Source organism: Gopherus evgoodei, chromosome 20 (assembly GCF_007399415.2).
Source record: "Gopherus evgoodei ecotype Sinaloan lineage chromosome 20, rGopEvg1_v1.p, whole genome shotgun sequence".
NCBI lineage: Eukaryota > Metazoa > Chordata > Testudines > Testudinidae > Gopherus > Gopherus evgoodei.
In genome coordinates, this window is record NC_044341.1 from 13,637,861 (window position 1) to 13,648,250 (window position 10,390).

Sequence of the window (10,390 nt, forward strand, 5' to 3'; positions counted from 1 at the left end):
AAACAGGTTGAGGGAGACCCATATCAGACTATCCCACAGTCCAGTGGCTAGCACGCTCACCTAAGAGGTAGCAGATCCTCAATTCTTCTCTTCAGGTAGAAGAGGAGGTTGAAGCAAGGGTCTTCCACATCTCAACCGATCACCCTAACCTCTGTGCTAAACATTGTGAGGGAGGAGTTACTGGCACCAGCCCTTTGCCCCCATTTCAGCTTTGTCCTGTCCTGTCTATTTACTTTTGGGGATGGAGTCTATCTCTTACTATGTGTTTATCCAGTGCCTAGCGCTAGATCTGGCCAAATTTGTTTAGGCCAATAGTTTATTTGTGGAAAAATGCAGTTTCAAGTCAATAAACTGTTACCAAGGGGGGAATCTAAACATTTTGTTTAGCTATTTAACTAGATTTAACTAAAAAAAAAGGCCATCCTGGAAAGCATAAAAAAGTACCCCGAAAACTAAATGTTTAGTTTAGGATCAAACAATATTTTTATTTTTTTTTCTGGTTTTTATCCTGGCAAGAAAATCTGTCCTTTCAGTTTGACCTGAAATTATTATTGTTGTTTTTTTTGGCAACCAAACAAAAACATTAGTCATTTGCTCAGCCCTGCCTATCACAGTTACCCCCTGTCACGGAGTGTGGGGGAGTCAAGGCCCTGCACCCCTCTTCCTGAGATTCACCATGACTCTCAGCCAGCCAGTAAAACAGAAGGATTATTAAGATGACAGGAACAGAGTCCCAAGCAGAGTGTGTAGGTATAATCAGAATCCCTCAATCAAGTCCTTCTGGGGGGTTTAGGGAGCTTAGACCCCAGCTTGGGGTTCCCTGCATTGCACCACCCAGACTAAGACTGAAAACCAAACCTCCTCCAGCACCTCTCTTCCCCCTCCCCCTGCTCCTCCTCTCCTTTGTTCAGTCTCCCAAACCCCCTCCTGGCTCAGGTTACAGCTCAGGCAGCTTCCTTCAAGGGAAGTCCCCCCTCCTCAATGTAACTCCCCTGCAACCTCTCTTATCCGCACCCGCAGCAGCCGCCATGGATACGAGCCGCGTGCAGCCCATCAGACTGGCCCAGGTCACCAAGGTGCTGGGCCGGACAGGCTCACAGGGCCAGCGCACCCAGGTTTGTGTTGAATTCATGGATGACACCAGTAGATCCATCATCTGGAACGTAAAGGGGCCTGTCCGTGAGGGGGATGTCCTGACGTTGCTGGAATCTGAGCGTGAAGCAAGGCGATTACACTGCTCTGCATGCTGCAGCTTGATGGCAAGCCCGATGCCACTGCCATTTCTGATTTCCTGCAATGAAGAGGCGACAGTTCATACCTACTCCACTTGACTTAGTGAAGAGGAATGTTGTTTCAGAGACTAAAATAAAGGAATTTTTTCCAGTAACAAAAAAAACCCAAAACATTCCCAGGTCAAACTCGCCCTGCTTCCTGCTCCGTCACACTCCCTTATCCCCGTTCTGACTGGGGCCACTAGAGTTTAGTGTACGACAAACAAATATTTGTAAAAGTGCGATGTTTGTACAGATAATGTACAACTCTAGGGTGAAACTGACTCTTGTGCAAAGGGCCGGAAAACTGGGTAAGTGGCACATTTAAACCTTATTCTGTCCCTTTACAAATACATGAATTTCAGCCTTCGATCTTTAATATCTCATTTCATCGGTAGCTATATTTGTTTGCTGATTATAATGTTTATATAGTCATGGAATTCTTTGAAGTGCCTTTGATTCACTTTCTGTGAGTATGAATATTATATGAATATATGTTTTATAAAGCTACATTTTATGCATCATTTAAGATCATAAACAAACATATTTAACAGAACAAACCAAAGCACACATTTTAAAAGTCTTTGTAGAATTCTATTAAGAAGCCATCCAGTCCCAGACTTTCGCAGTGATTGGAATGCCGTCCAGCCATTCTTCTGCAGTTAAGTCTAAGTGGTTTCTGTGATTTTCTGTTATCAGAGAATGGATGATGGAATCAAATAAACGATTATATTCGGCATTACAAAACACTGAAACACACCCTGCCAATCACAGCAAGCGTTGCTCCATCCTTCTAAATGCCTCTTTCATTTCTCCAAAGAGCTTTTACCTCTCACAGTAGAGTCTTCAAATACGAAATCAGGACAGCAGCGGAAATGACATCGGGCAGAGGCTCAGAGAAAAAGACAGTGTTTGAGGAATTTCATTGCCACATAAACTGCAGGAGAAGCATGTGTGTAAAAGGAAAAGCAAATTAAGAATAGTGCTTTTTTACAGGGATGGGCAAATCAGTCTATTTTATATCTGTCTCGATAGGTAGGGAGACAGATATAAGTGTGTGTCTGTGTGTGTGTATGTGTATAAACAACTAAATAAATATTTAGATCATAGATCCACTGATTTCCAAGTTTTTTAGCAAAGTGTGTGTTCAATTTTATTTATGTGGCATATAGGAGAAAGAGAGGCATTACACAGGGATGAATGTCACCCATCAATGGGAACCTTTATGGAAAGTCCCTGTGATGTTAACAGATATTAAAGGGTGGTGTTTTGAAAAGCACCCACGTGAAATACAAGCACAAATCCCAAGGAGACTCAGTGGGCACTTTACCACTCTTAAATTAATGACCTGTGGAATTTAATAGAAATTGAAATCCTTTATATAATTTATTCTTCCTTTCAACTGGCCTCTAGGTTATAGCAGGGACAGAGTTTAATAGAAAACTTGAGAGTAATGTGAAAGGAAAATAAAGCTGAAGAAAAATGCCAATGTCTAGTACATTCTATGTCTTCTGGAAAGCTGGGTCTGGAACCCGAACCTCACAATGGTCACACTGCTGCCTTAACCACTGGAACATACTACCTCTTGCAAAGGTGCAAACTAAATGTAAGGGGACTGAAACTCAGTGGGGTCTTTTGGTTGCTAGCTCCCAGTACCAAAAGGAAGGGGGAGGGTCAATGGGAAATCAGGACCCTGAGATTGACAGTCTCCAGGAACAATGGGGAGAGGGGGCAATGCTCCAGGTCAGCCTGATTGACAGGGCAGGCAGGGTAATAAGGGAGTCAGGAGGCCAGATCGGGTCGCGGCCTCCTGTGAGCTGGAATTGCCTGGAACAGAGTAGGGCCTAGCTAAGGAGACAGCAGGGGCCTGAGCTGAGCTGGGGAGCAGGGCCAGGTCGGCCAGAGAAGCAGCTCAGGGAGCAGGTCAGTGCTGGGAGCAGAGTCACAGAAGCAGAAGAGGAGGAGAACTGCAGCAACCAGAGCCAGAGGAGCCAGAAAAACCAGCCCAGGGGGCTGGAGACAGAGCAGCAGCCAAGCTGAGGGTCAGGGTGGAGCTGGGGCTGGAGCAGTCTGAAGCCAGGTGCAAGGAGCAGCTGGGGAGAGCGACGGGGGACTGTGGGCAGAGGGCCCAGCACAGGGAGACGCCTCCAGCCAAGAGGTCCTGCAGGCCAGACTTGGGGGGGATCATAACCCCAATGGGATGGGGGTGACACTGGGAAGAAGAGTCCTGTCACTTAGAGCCTGAGGGCGTGTGGCCACCGCCAGAGCAAGTGTCCGACCCCCAGCATCCCTGCAGCACGGCCAGGGCCTGGGCAGGGGCCTGGGACGTATGAGTAGGGTTACCAGGTTTGACATTCAAATAAGAGGACACTCCATGGGGGATGTCAGGTGCACCCACGCTCCGCCACCACTCTGCCCCGGGTCCTGCCCCGCCCCACCACCACACCCCACCTCACTCCCTGGCCTGCCGCTGGCTTGCTGCATCCCACCTCGGTCCCCCATCTGCCACTCACCTCCTCACTCCCCTGCCACACACCCCCATGCCTGCCCCGAGACCCACTCCTGCCATTGGCTCGCCGCTTGCTTCCTCACCCCCACTCGCCACTGGCTCCCTCACCACTCACCTCTTGAACTGCTGTTGCCCACCACTGGCCTTTTCAACCCCCCCCCCCACTCACCTACTCAACTCTCATCTACTCAATGCTCACTGCTCACCGCTCGCCTCTTCACCCCCACCACCTACTCACCCCTCCTGCCACAGGTCCCTCTGCCTCCTAGGATCAGGGGCAGCCAAAGGGTCTCCACGTGCTGCGCCCACCACAAGCGCGAGCTCCGTATCTCCCATTGGACAGGAAAAGCACCAATGGAGCTGCCGGAGCCGCCAAGTGGGGCTTGCAGGTGTGCAGAGAGCCCTCCACCCCCCTCATCCGACCTGACCCTAAGAGCCAGAGGGACCTGCCAGGGGGCAAGGTGTGGAGTCCCAGTGGTGCTTACCTGGAGTGGCTGCCAGGAAGCATCCGGCTGATGCCTCTGGCTCCTAGGTTTGGGGCTGGCTCTGATTGGGCAGGAGGAAGTGGGTGCAATACATGGAGATCCCTCCGCCTCTGTGCCGAGGGGCCACCCACATTGCAGGCTCCTATCGGCGGGCAGGCACCGGGAGCTGCCCCAGAAGCACCGCCAGCCCCGGGACTTTGGACTTAGGGTTACCATATGTCCATATTTTCCCAGACGTTTTTAGATATTTAAAAATTCCTCCTGGATGGCAATTTAAGAACTAAAAAGCCAGACATGTCTGGGAAAATATGGACGTATGGTAACCCTACGTGTGAGGAACAGACTGTGAACTGCCCTGACATTCCAGAGACGCTGGTGGTGATGTCCCCATGCCACAGAGCAGGGTGATGGGTTTTCCTTTAGCCTTTCCCATTTTTTTTCCTTATTTTTTAAAATCAGTTGCTGTTTAATAAATTATATTTGCTTTGAACTGTATGTAGTGATCAGTGAGTCTGGGATGTGTCCAGTGCAGTGAGCCCCCCGGAGTGGGGACATCTTAGCCCCTGCCCTAAGTGACCACAACAAATTTGGGGGTCGAGCCCCCCTGGAATCCTAGGCCCAGCCTTGTTGGAGTTACAAGGACTCTGCCACACAAAAGAGTGGAAGGGGAGCCCTCGAGGTCAGACAGGGCTCTGAATAAAGGAAATGGGAGTGAGGACTCAGATCCTTTTGCTAGCCCATTTCATCGGGGTAACGTGTGAGCCAGGAAAGTTCTCCACAATAGTGGGCCTGTTCCCCCGCTTACTTAAACTAAGATTCACATACATAAACACAACACAGATCCTGTGCTGGCCAGTTGCTATAAGGACCCAAGCAGTTACGATGTAACAGGGAGGAAGAATTCATCCTACATAAAACTGGAAAACAATTTACAAGACATTTTAGTCAAGGTTATTTTTTTTTCTTTTGTATCTGCAGCTTGCATCTGTTGTGATTTGTTTTCTATGTACTGCCCCTTTAAGTGGAAAAGAGTTGTTCTTCCTGAGGCAGAGACAGTGCAATTATGTGTTCAGACAGACAGACATACACTGTGTGCTCTGTCTCTCTCTCACGATGGCCTTCTTACTCTTGTTCAAAATAGCAGTTGCTCTGACTGTAACACATGGATGCCCTTTGTGTACAGAAAGCCTTTCCTTCTCCCATCCACCTGTATGCTAACTGTTATGAAACTCTGTGGAGTCTTATCTTTCCCTGACATGTGACAATAACAGTCAGCAGACGGCTTTACTGATCCCAAATTCAATAAGCACCTTTCTCAACATGCAATTCTCCCACCACGTTGGCACTGCTCCTGGACAGCTGAATGGAGAGTGCTCCTTCATTCAGCTGCCTAATTGCACACACCTTTGCCCAGAGTGAAGGAACTACATATGAGGCTCATTGAGTTGGTTCTGAGAGGCAACAGGAATAGAAATTGACAAGCAGATCACTAATAATGTCAATATACATGAAGTGACAGGCATTCATTGATGACTGGTAAGCAAGAAGGTAGAACAACAGTACTGCAGGAAGAAGGATTTTGTGGCTAGTGCATGCCTGACACCCCTCTTTCTAAGCCACCTGCTGCTAATAATACAAGGACAAGGGGAAATTTAATGATATTGAAAGGCAGCAAGTTGAAGACCAATTAAAAAAAACCACTTTTTAAATATATAGAAACTCAGCATAAAATTAGCCTTTGGAACTCATTGCCACAGGATGCAGTTAGGACCAAGAATGTAGAGAGATTCAATAAAAGGAGAGAGGATTTATAGGGCTTACGTAGCCTGTGGAAGCAGAGAAAAGGATAAAGGGAATTTGAACGTAGATATCTTAGTCTCTAGGAACAGAGCAAGAGTCAGAATAACAAAGGCTATAACACGAGACAGGAAGGCAGGGCCTGGGCAAGCGGAAAGCAAATGGAACAAACAAACCTGGAAGGGATTATTTTGACCTTGTGTTAGATAAGAATGGAACACAGACTGTAGCATAAAATTGCTGAGAAAAGTAAGATATCAGGATGGAATGTGCATAAACAAAATGCAGCTGTTGATCATTATTGTCTGTAACGAAAGGTATAAATGATTGCCCTGACGGTTTATCTAACAGAGACCTGCCTGGAATGGGGGAAACCCCTTTCTGGGTGTACTCTCCCCTTGCAAGTGTCAGGAAAATAAACTGTCTCTGACTTGTTGCAACCAACCTGAGAGTGAAGACTCTGTTTTCTTCCACAAGCCTCACTTGGTCCAACATCAAGTCGCATAGCTGTACCCCAGTTTCCTACTAGCTGGTTGAGTAATCTGGATAATCTGATCCTGGCTGTAGCCAAATCCAACATCTTCCCTTGCCTGTGGAAACAAAACAGGATACATCTTTGGCCCTCTTAAGAGCTACAGCCTTCCCTGTGTTGACGCAGGGCTGATCCCAACAGACCTTCGCCCTCGGCAGGCTATCTACTCCTTCCCAGCCATGCAGGAGCTGTTTGGTCTTCCTCCAGAAGCAAGGGAGTGAAGGAAAGACTTCCCCACAACCTCTGTGGAAGGCCCAGGCTGGTGGGAGCAGGTATAGGCACCAGGCCATGAGCCCAAACTGCTTCTCTCTTCCAAAGCCAGGTCTAGATTTTCACTGCAAGGCTAATCCCTTGCCACTCAGTGCAGTGCTCAAAAGCAGCCCCGGATTCTAACCCTTCCTTCGTCTCCTCTTATCTGCTTCTAGACCCCCCTCCAATGCTCTTTCCCTACAGCCCATCCTGGCCTGTTCTTTTCTTGTAAAACCCATCTTGCAGTCTCTCTCACTGCTGTCAATTGATCGCAGTCAAGTTTAGGGTGGTAAACGCCGCCCTGTGTTAGAGCGGAACAGACCAAGGGTAGCACAGAAAGAAAGAAAGACAGTTCAACCATGTGATTAAAGAATAGCCAATGTATCACTGATAATAGCTAAGACTGTATCCCGAAGGAGTGTCAGGGAAAGTTTTTGCAGTATCAGAGACAAATGAGCGCTAGCATCAGGGTGTTTAGGAAAGGAATTTTCAAGTGAGAAAACTATTGTAGGGTCAGAGTTATTTGCTTTAATATGATTTTTCTCCCCTCTCTTTAATGAAATCCTAGTCATTCATCCCTCTCTCAGATGAGGCACTCAAGTGCTTGTGTTTTGCTTAAGGTTAGAGCTTGTCAGCACAATTTTAATTTGAAAAAGGACGGAGGGGGACATAAATAAGAAGAAACCATAGCCCCGTGTTGCATGCTACTGGTGCATCCCTTGGTGCAGTGCAATCAGAGCGGGACTTTACCTTTGCTCATCAGCATGCACAATGTAGAAAGGGGTGTGAGGAACTTTCCGCCACACCGTTCTCATCTCCCCTGCTAACTCCTGTGCGGTGATCAGACACAATCCTCGTCCTTGTGTTTCATGCGCACAAGTAGAGCTGGGCAATATTTTTTGTGCAAATAGTTTTTTTCGGTGCAAAACACAGATTTTAGTTGACCACACCCATCTGGGAATTCAGATCCATTTCAGTGAATGATATTCCTGAAAAAGTACGGGTTTGGGTTTTGTTCCCCTCATCCTACACCCCCAAAATGTCAACAGTTTGTTTCAGCTGTAAGCAAAACCCTAATGGGAAGAAATTGTCTCAAGTAAAACTGTACTCCATTTTCCTTCTTTTGCTTCATACTCCATTTTGCTAGATTTGAATTAGTAAGAAGAAATTGTTCTGAGTTTATTTCTTACTGATTGTGTTAATGATGGTTTTTAGAAGGATCGAAGTTTTATGGCTGTAACTGCCTTATTTACTGTTTGGTGTGAGTGAAGAATGTCTGGGAATTAATTGAGAAAGGATAACTGGGCCGGATGGTCAAGAAGGGAGTGGAGGAGTCGAGAGGTGCCACCTTTCACCCGGATGGCAGATTGATGACTCTAAAGCAAAGGCAGACACCCCAAGGACAAGCTGAGTGGAGCCAGAGGGATGAGATAAGAAACAGCTGTGGATATCTCCCAGAAACAACCCAAATAACGCTGATTGTAGCAACCTTGAACAGCTCTGGTGTAACACAGCAAAGTCCAGAGACTTCTATGGGAATTTATTACTATAAAAGACTAGTGCTTTGCTAGGGGAGTTTGGGTTTGTTCTGCATCAACATCGGAGCCTCAAACGCATTCGACAGAGGCCCAGCTCCCCACCCTCGTGTGCAGTTTCAGCAGGCCACTGGAACTGGCTGAGCAACACTAAAGATTGGTAACTATAAAGTCCAGCTGCAGAACCTTTGGGGCTGTATGTGTGTGAATGGAAGCATATACTGATTTTAATGCTTAAATTGTACTCTCAGTAAACGTGGTGTAGTGCCTTATCCCCTTTAAAAAATCCCATGTGTTTCTTAGAAGCATAACGCAGCATTTCCTGGCTGAAAAATTTCAACTTGATGTTTCAGAAAGATGTGCCCAGATCAACATGCCACTTCTGTTGATGATATCTAGGCAGATGAGAATTCATCTCCTTCTCCCAGAGCTAGAATAATAGGAGTAATGAGAAGAAATAAAAGCAGAATATGTCATTTAGTAAAGGCAGCAGCTAGGATCCAGGAAATACATGGGGGATAAATTCATCTCTGTGCAGAGAACCAGCAAAAGACCTAGACACTAGTTAAATCTTTTTAAAGTTATCTGGGCTGTAGTGGGGCTTAAACTGTGCATGCATTTCTTGCTGGCCCTCAGCGAATGGGTGAATTTCATCCCGGATAGGATGGACTAGCCTTATTTCAAAGCCACAATCTTCCCCTTATTTGACACAGGCGTGGTGCTTTTATTTGAGTTGTCTATAACTTGTTTTAAGTTTCAACAAAACTTTTCAAAACCTAAGCCTCTCATCTGGGGATGGAATTATACTCCCAGTGGATATTCAATAAAATTTGCAGAGCAGATTTTCATTAGGAACAATAAAATACAAGTAACTTCCCGTCTGATTAAAGTAAACAGTGCTGACCCCACAAGAACCTGGTGTAAATATCACGGTTGATTAAAAATATAGTAATATTTTCTCTGTATTAGCTACTCTGTTTTGTAGTGTTACATTTGTTAGATTCCCTTGGTTTATGTTTCTAAGATGAATACATTTATGTAAACACAGAAAGAGAAAAGGATAACGAAAACCCTACAGAATAGATCCAAAAAATGTGTGTTAAAAGAGGAAAGCTAGCCCTGAAGTCCTGGCTGGCTTCCAATGTGGTGACTGCTTGCTGGATTTCTCAGTATTTGCTACTGGAGAAGTATTCTTTAAACAGCAAGACACAGAAGAAAGATTGTAAAGTTTTCCAATCCATATAGTTAAACGGGTGCGGTATCAAGCAGCATCAGTCAACTGTGGACAACAGGGGAAAAAACAATCACCAAGAAGTCTGCAGAGAAAGACTCCTGAAATCACGGCTCCTCTGACAATGCACTGAGAGAAATGAATGGCCCTGCTCTTCTGTGGATGTTAAGTTTGGAACGGGCCCAAGTCAGAGCTTGCTGCTCTGAATATGGCGCTTTCCCTGGTGCTAGAGTCTTTCGCTACGGCAGGGAAAGGCTCAGGAGCGGGGAATCACTGGAGCTAAATGGAGCAGCGTAGACATGGGAAGCTTCCTCTTGTGTGAGTAGGGTGCACACACCCCACAGAGGTCAAGGTGGCCTCATTCTAGTCGCCTAAGCAGTGCCTCACCCGCTCCATGGCTATTTATACCAGGGCTAGGTAGGCATGTACTGGATGTACTCCACATGCCGCTGAAAGGCCTAAGGGCAGGCCTGCTCCAGAGTTAGCAGCGGTGCAGACAGGACCTATGGGGAAAGTCGCTGGTTGTCCGACAACCCCTGTAACGAAACTGGCAATGGTGAATATGGTCTTGCATGTCATGTAGGAAGCACATCTAGCACTACAGTGCCGTGAAACCCTTTGCTAAGGAAGGCTTCACAGCCAGGCCAAACTCCCTCCTGTCATTCCCAGGGCTCTGGTGAGCTTTCCTCCTGGGCGTCTCACATTGACACTCACATAGCCATTACCAGGCAGCCCTTTGCAGTCATTAAGTGCGAGAGAACCCAGCTGGAGATTCTACTCC

The 10,390-nt window shown here is 46.7% G+C and overlaps 1 pseudogene; it reads left to right on the top strand.

Moving 5' to 3' along the window:
- The first annotated feature begins 1,003 nt into the window (after positions 1-1,003).
- On the top strand, positions 1,004-1,387 carry LOC115637621 (annotated as a pseudogene).
- The last annotated feature ends 9,003 nt before the right edge of the window (positions 1,388-10,390 follow it).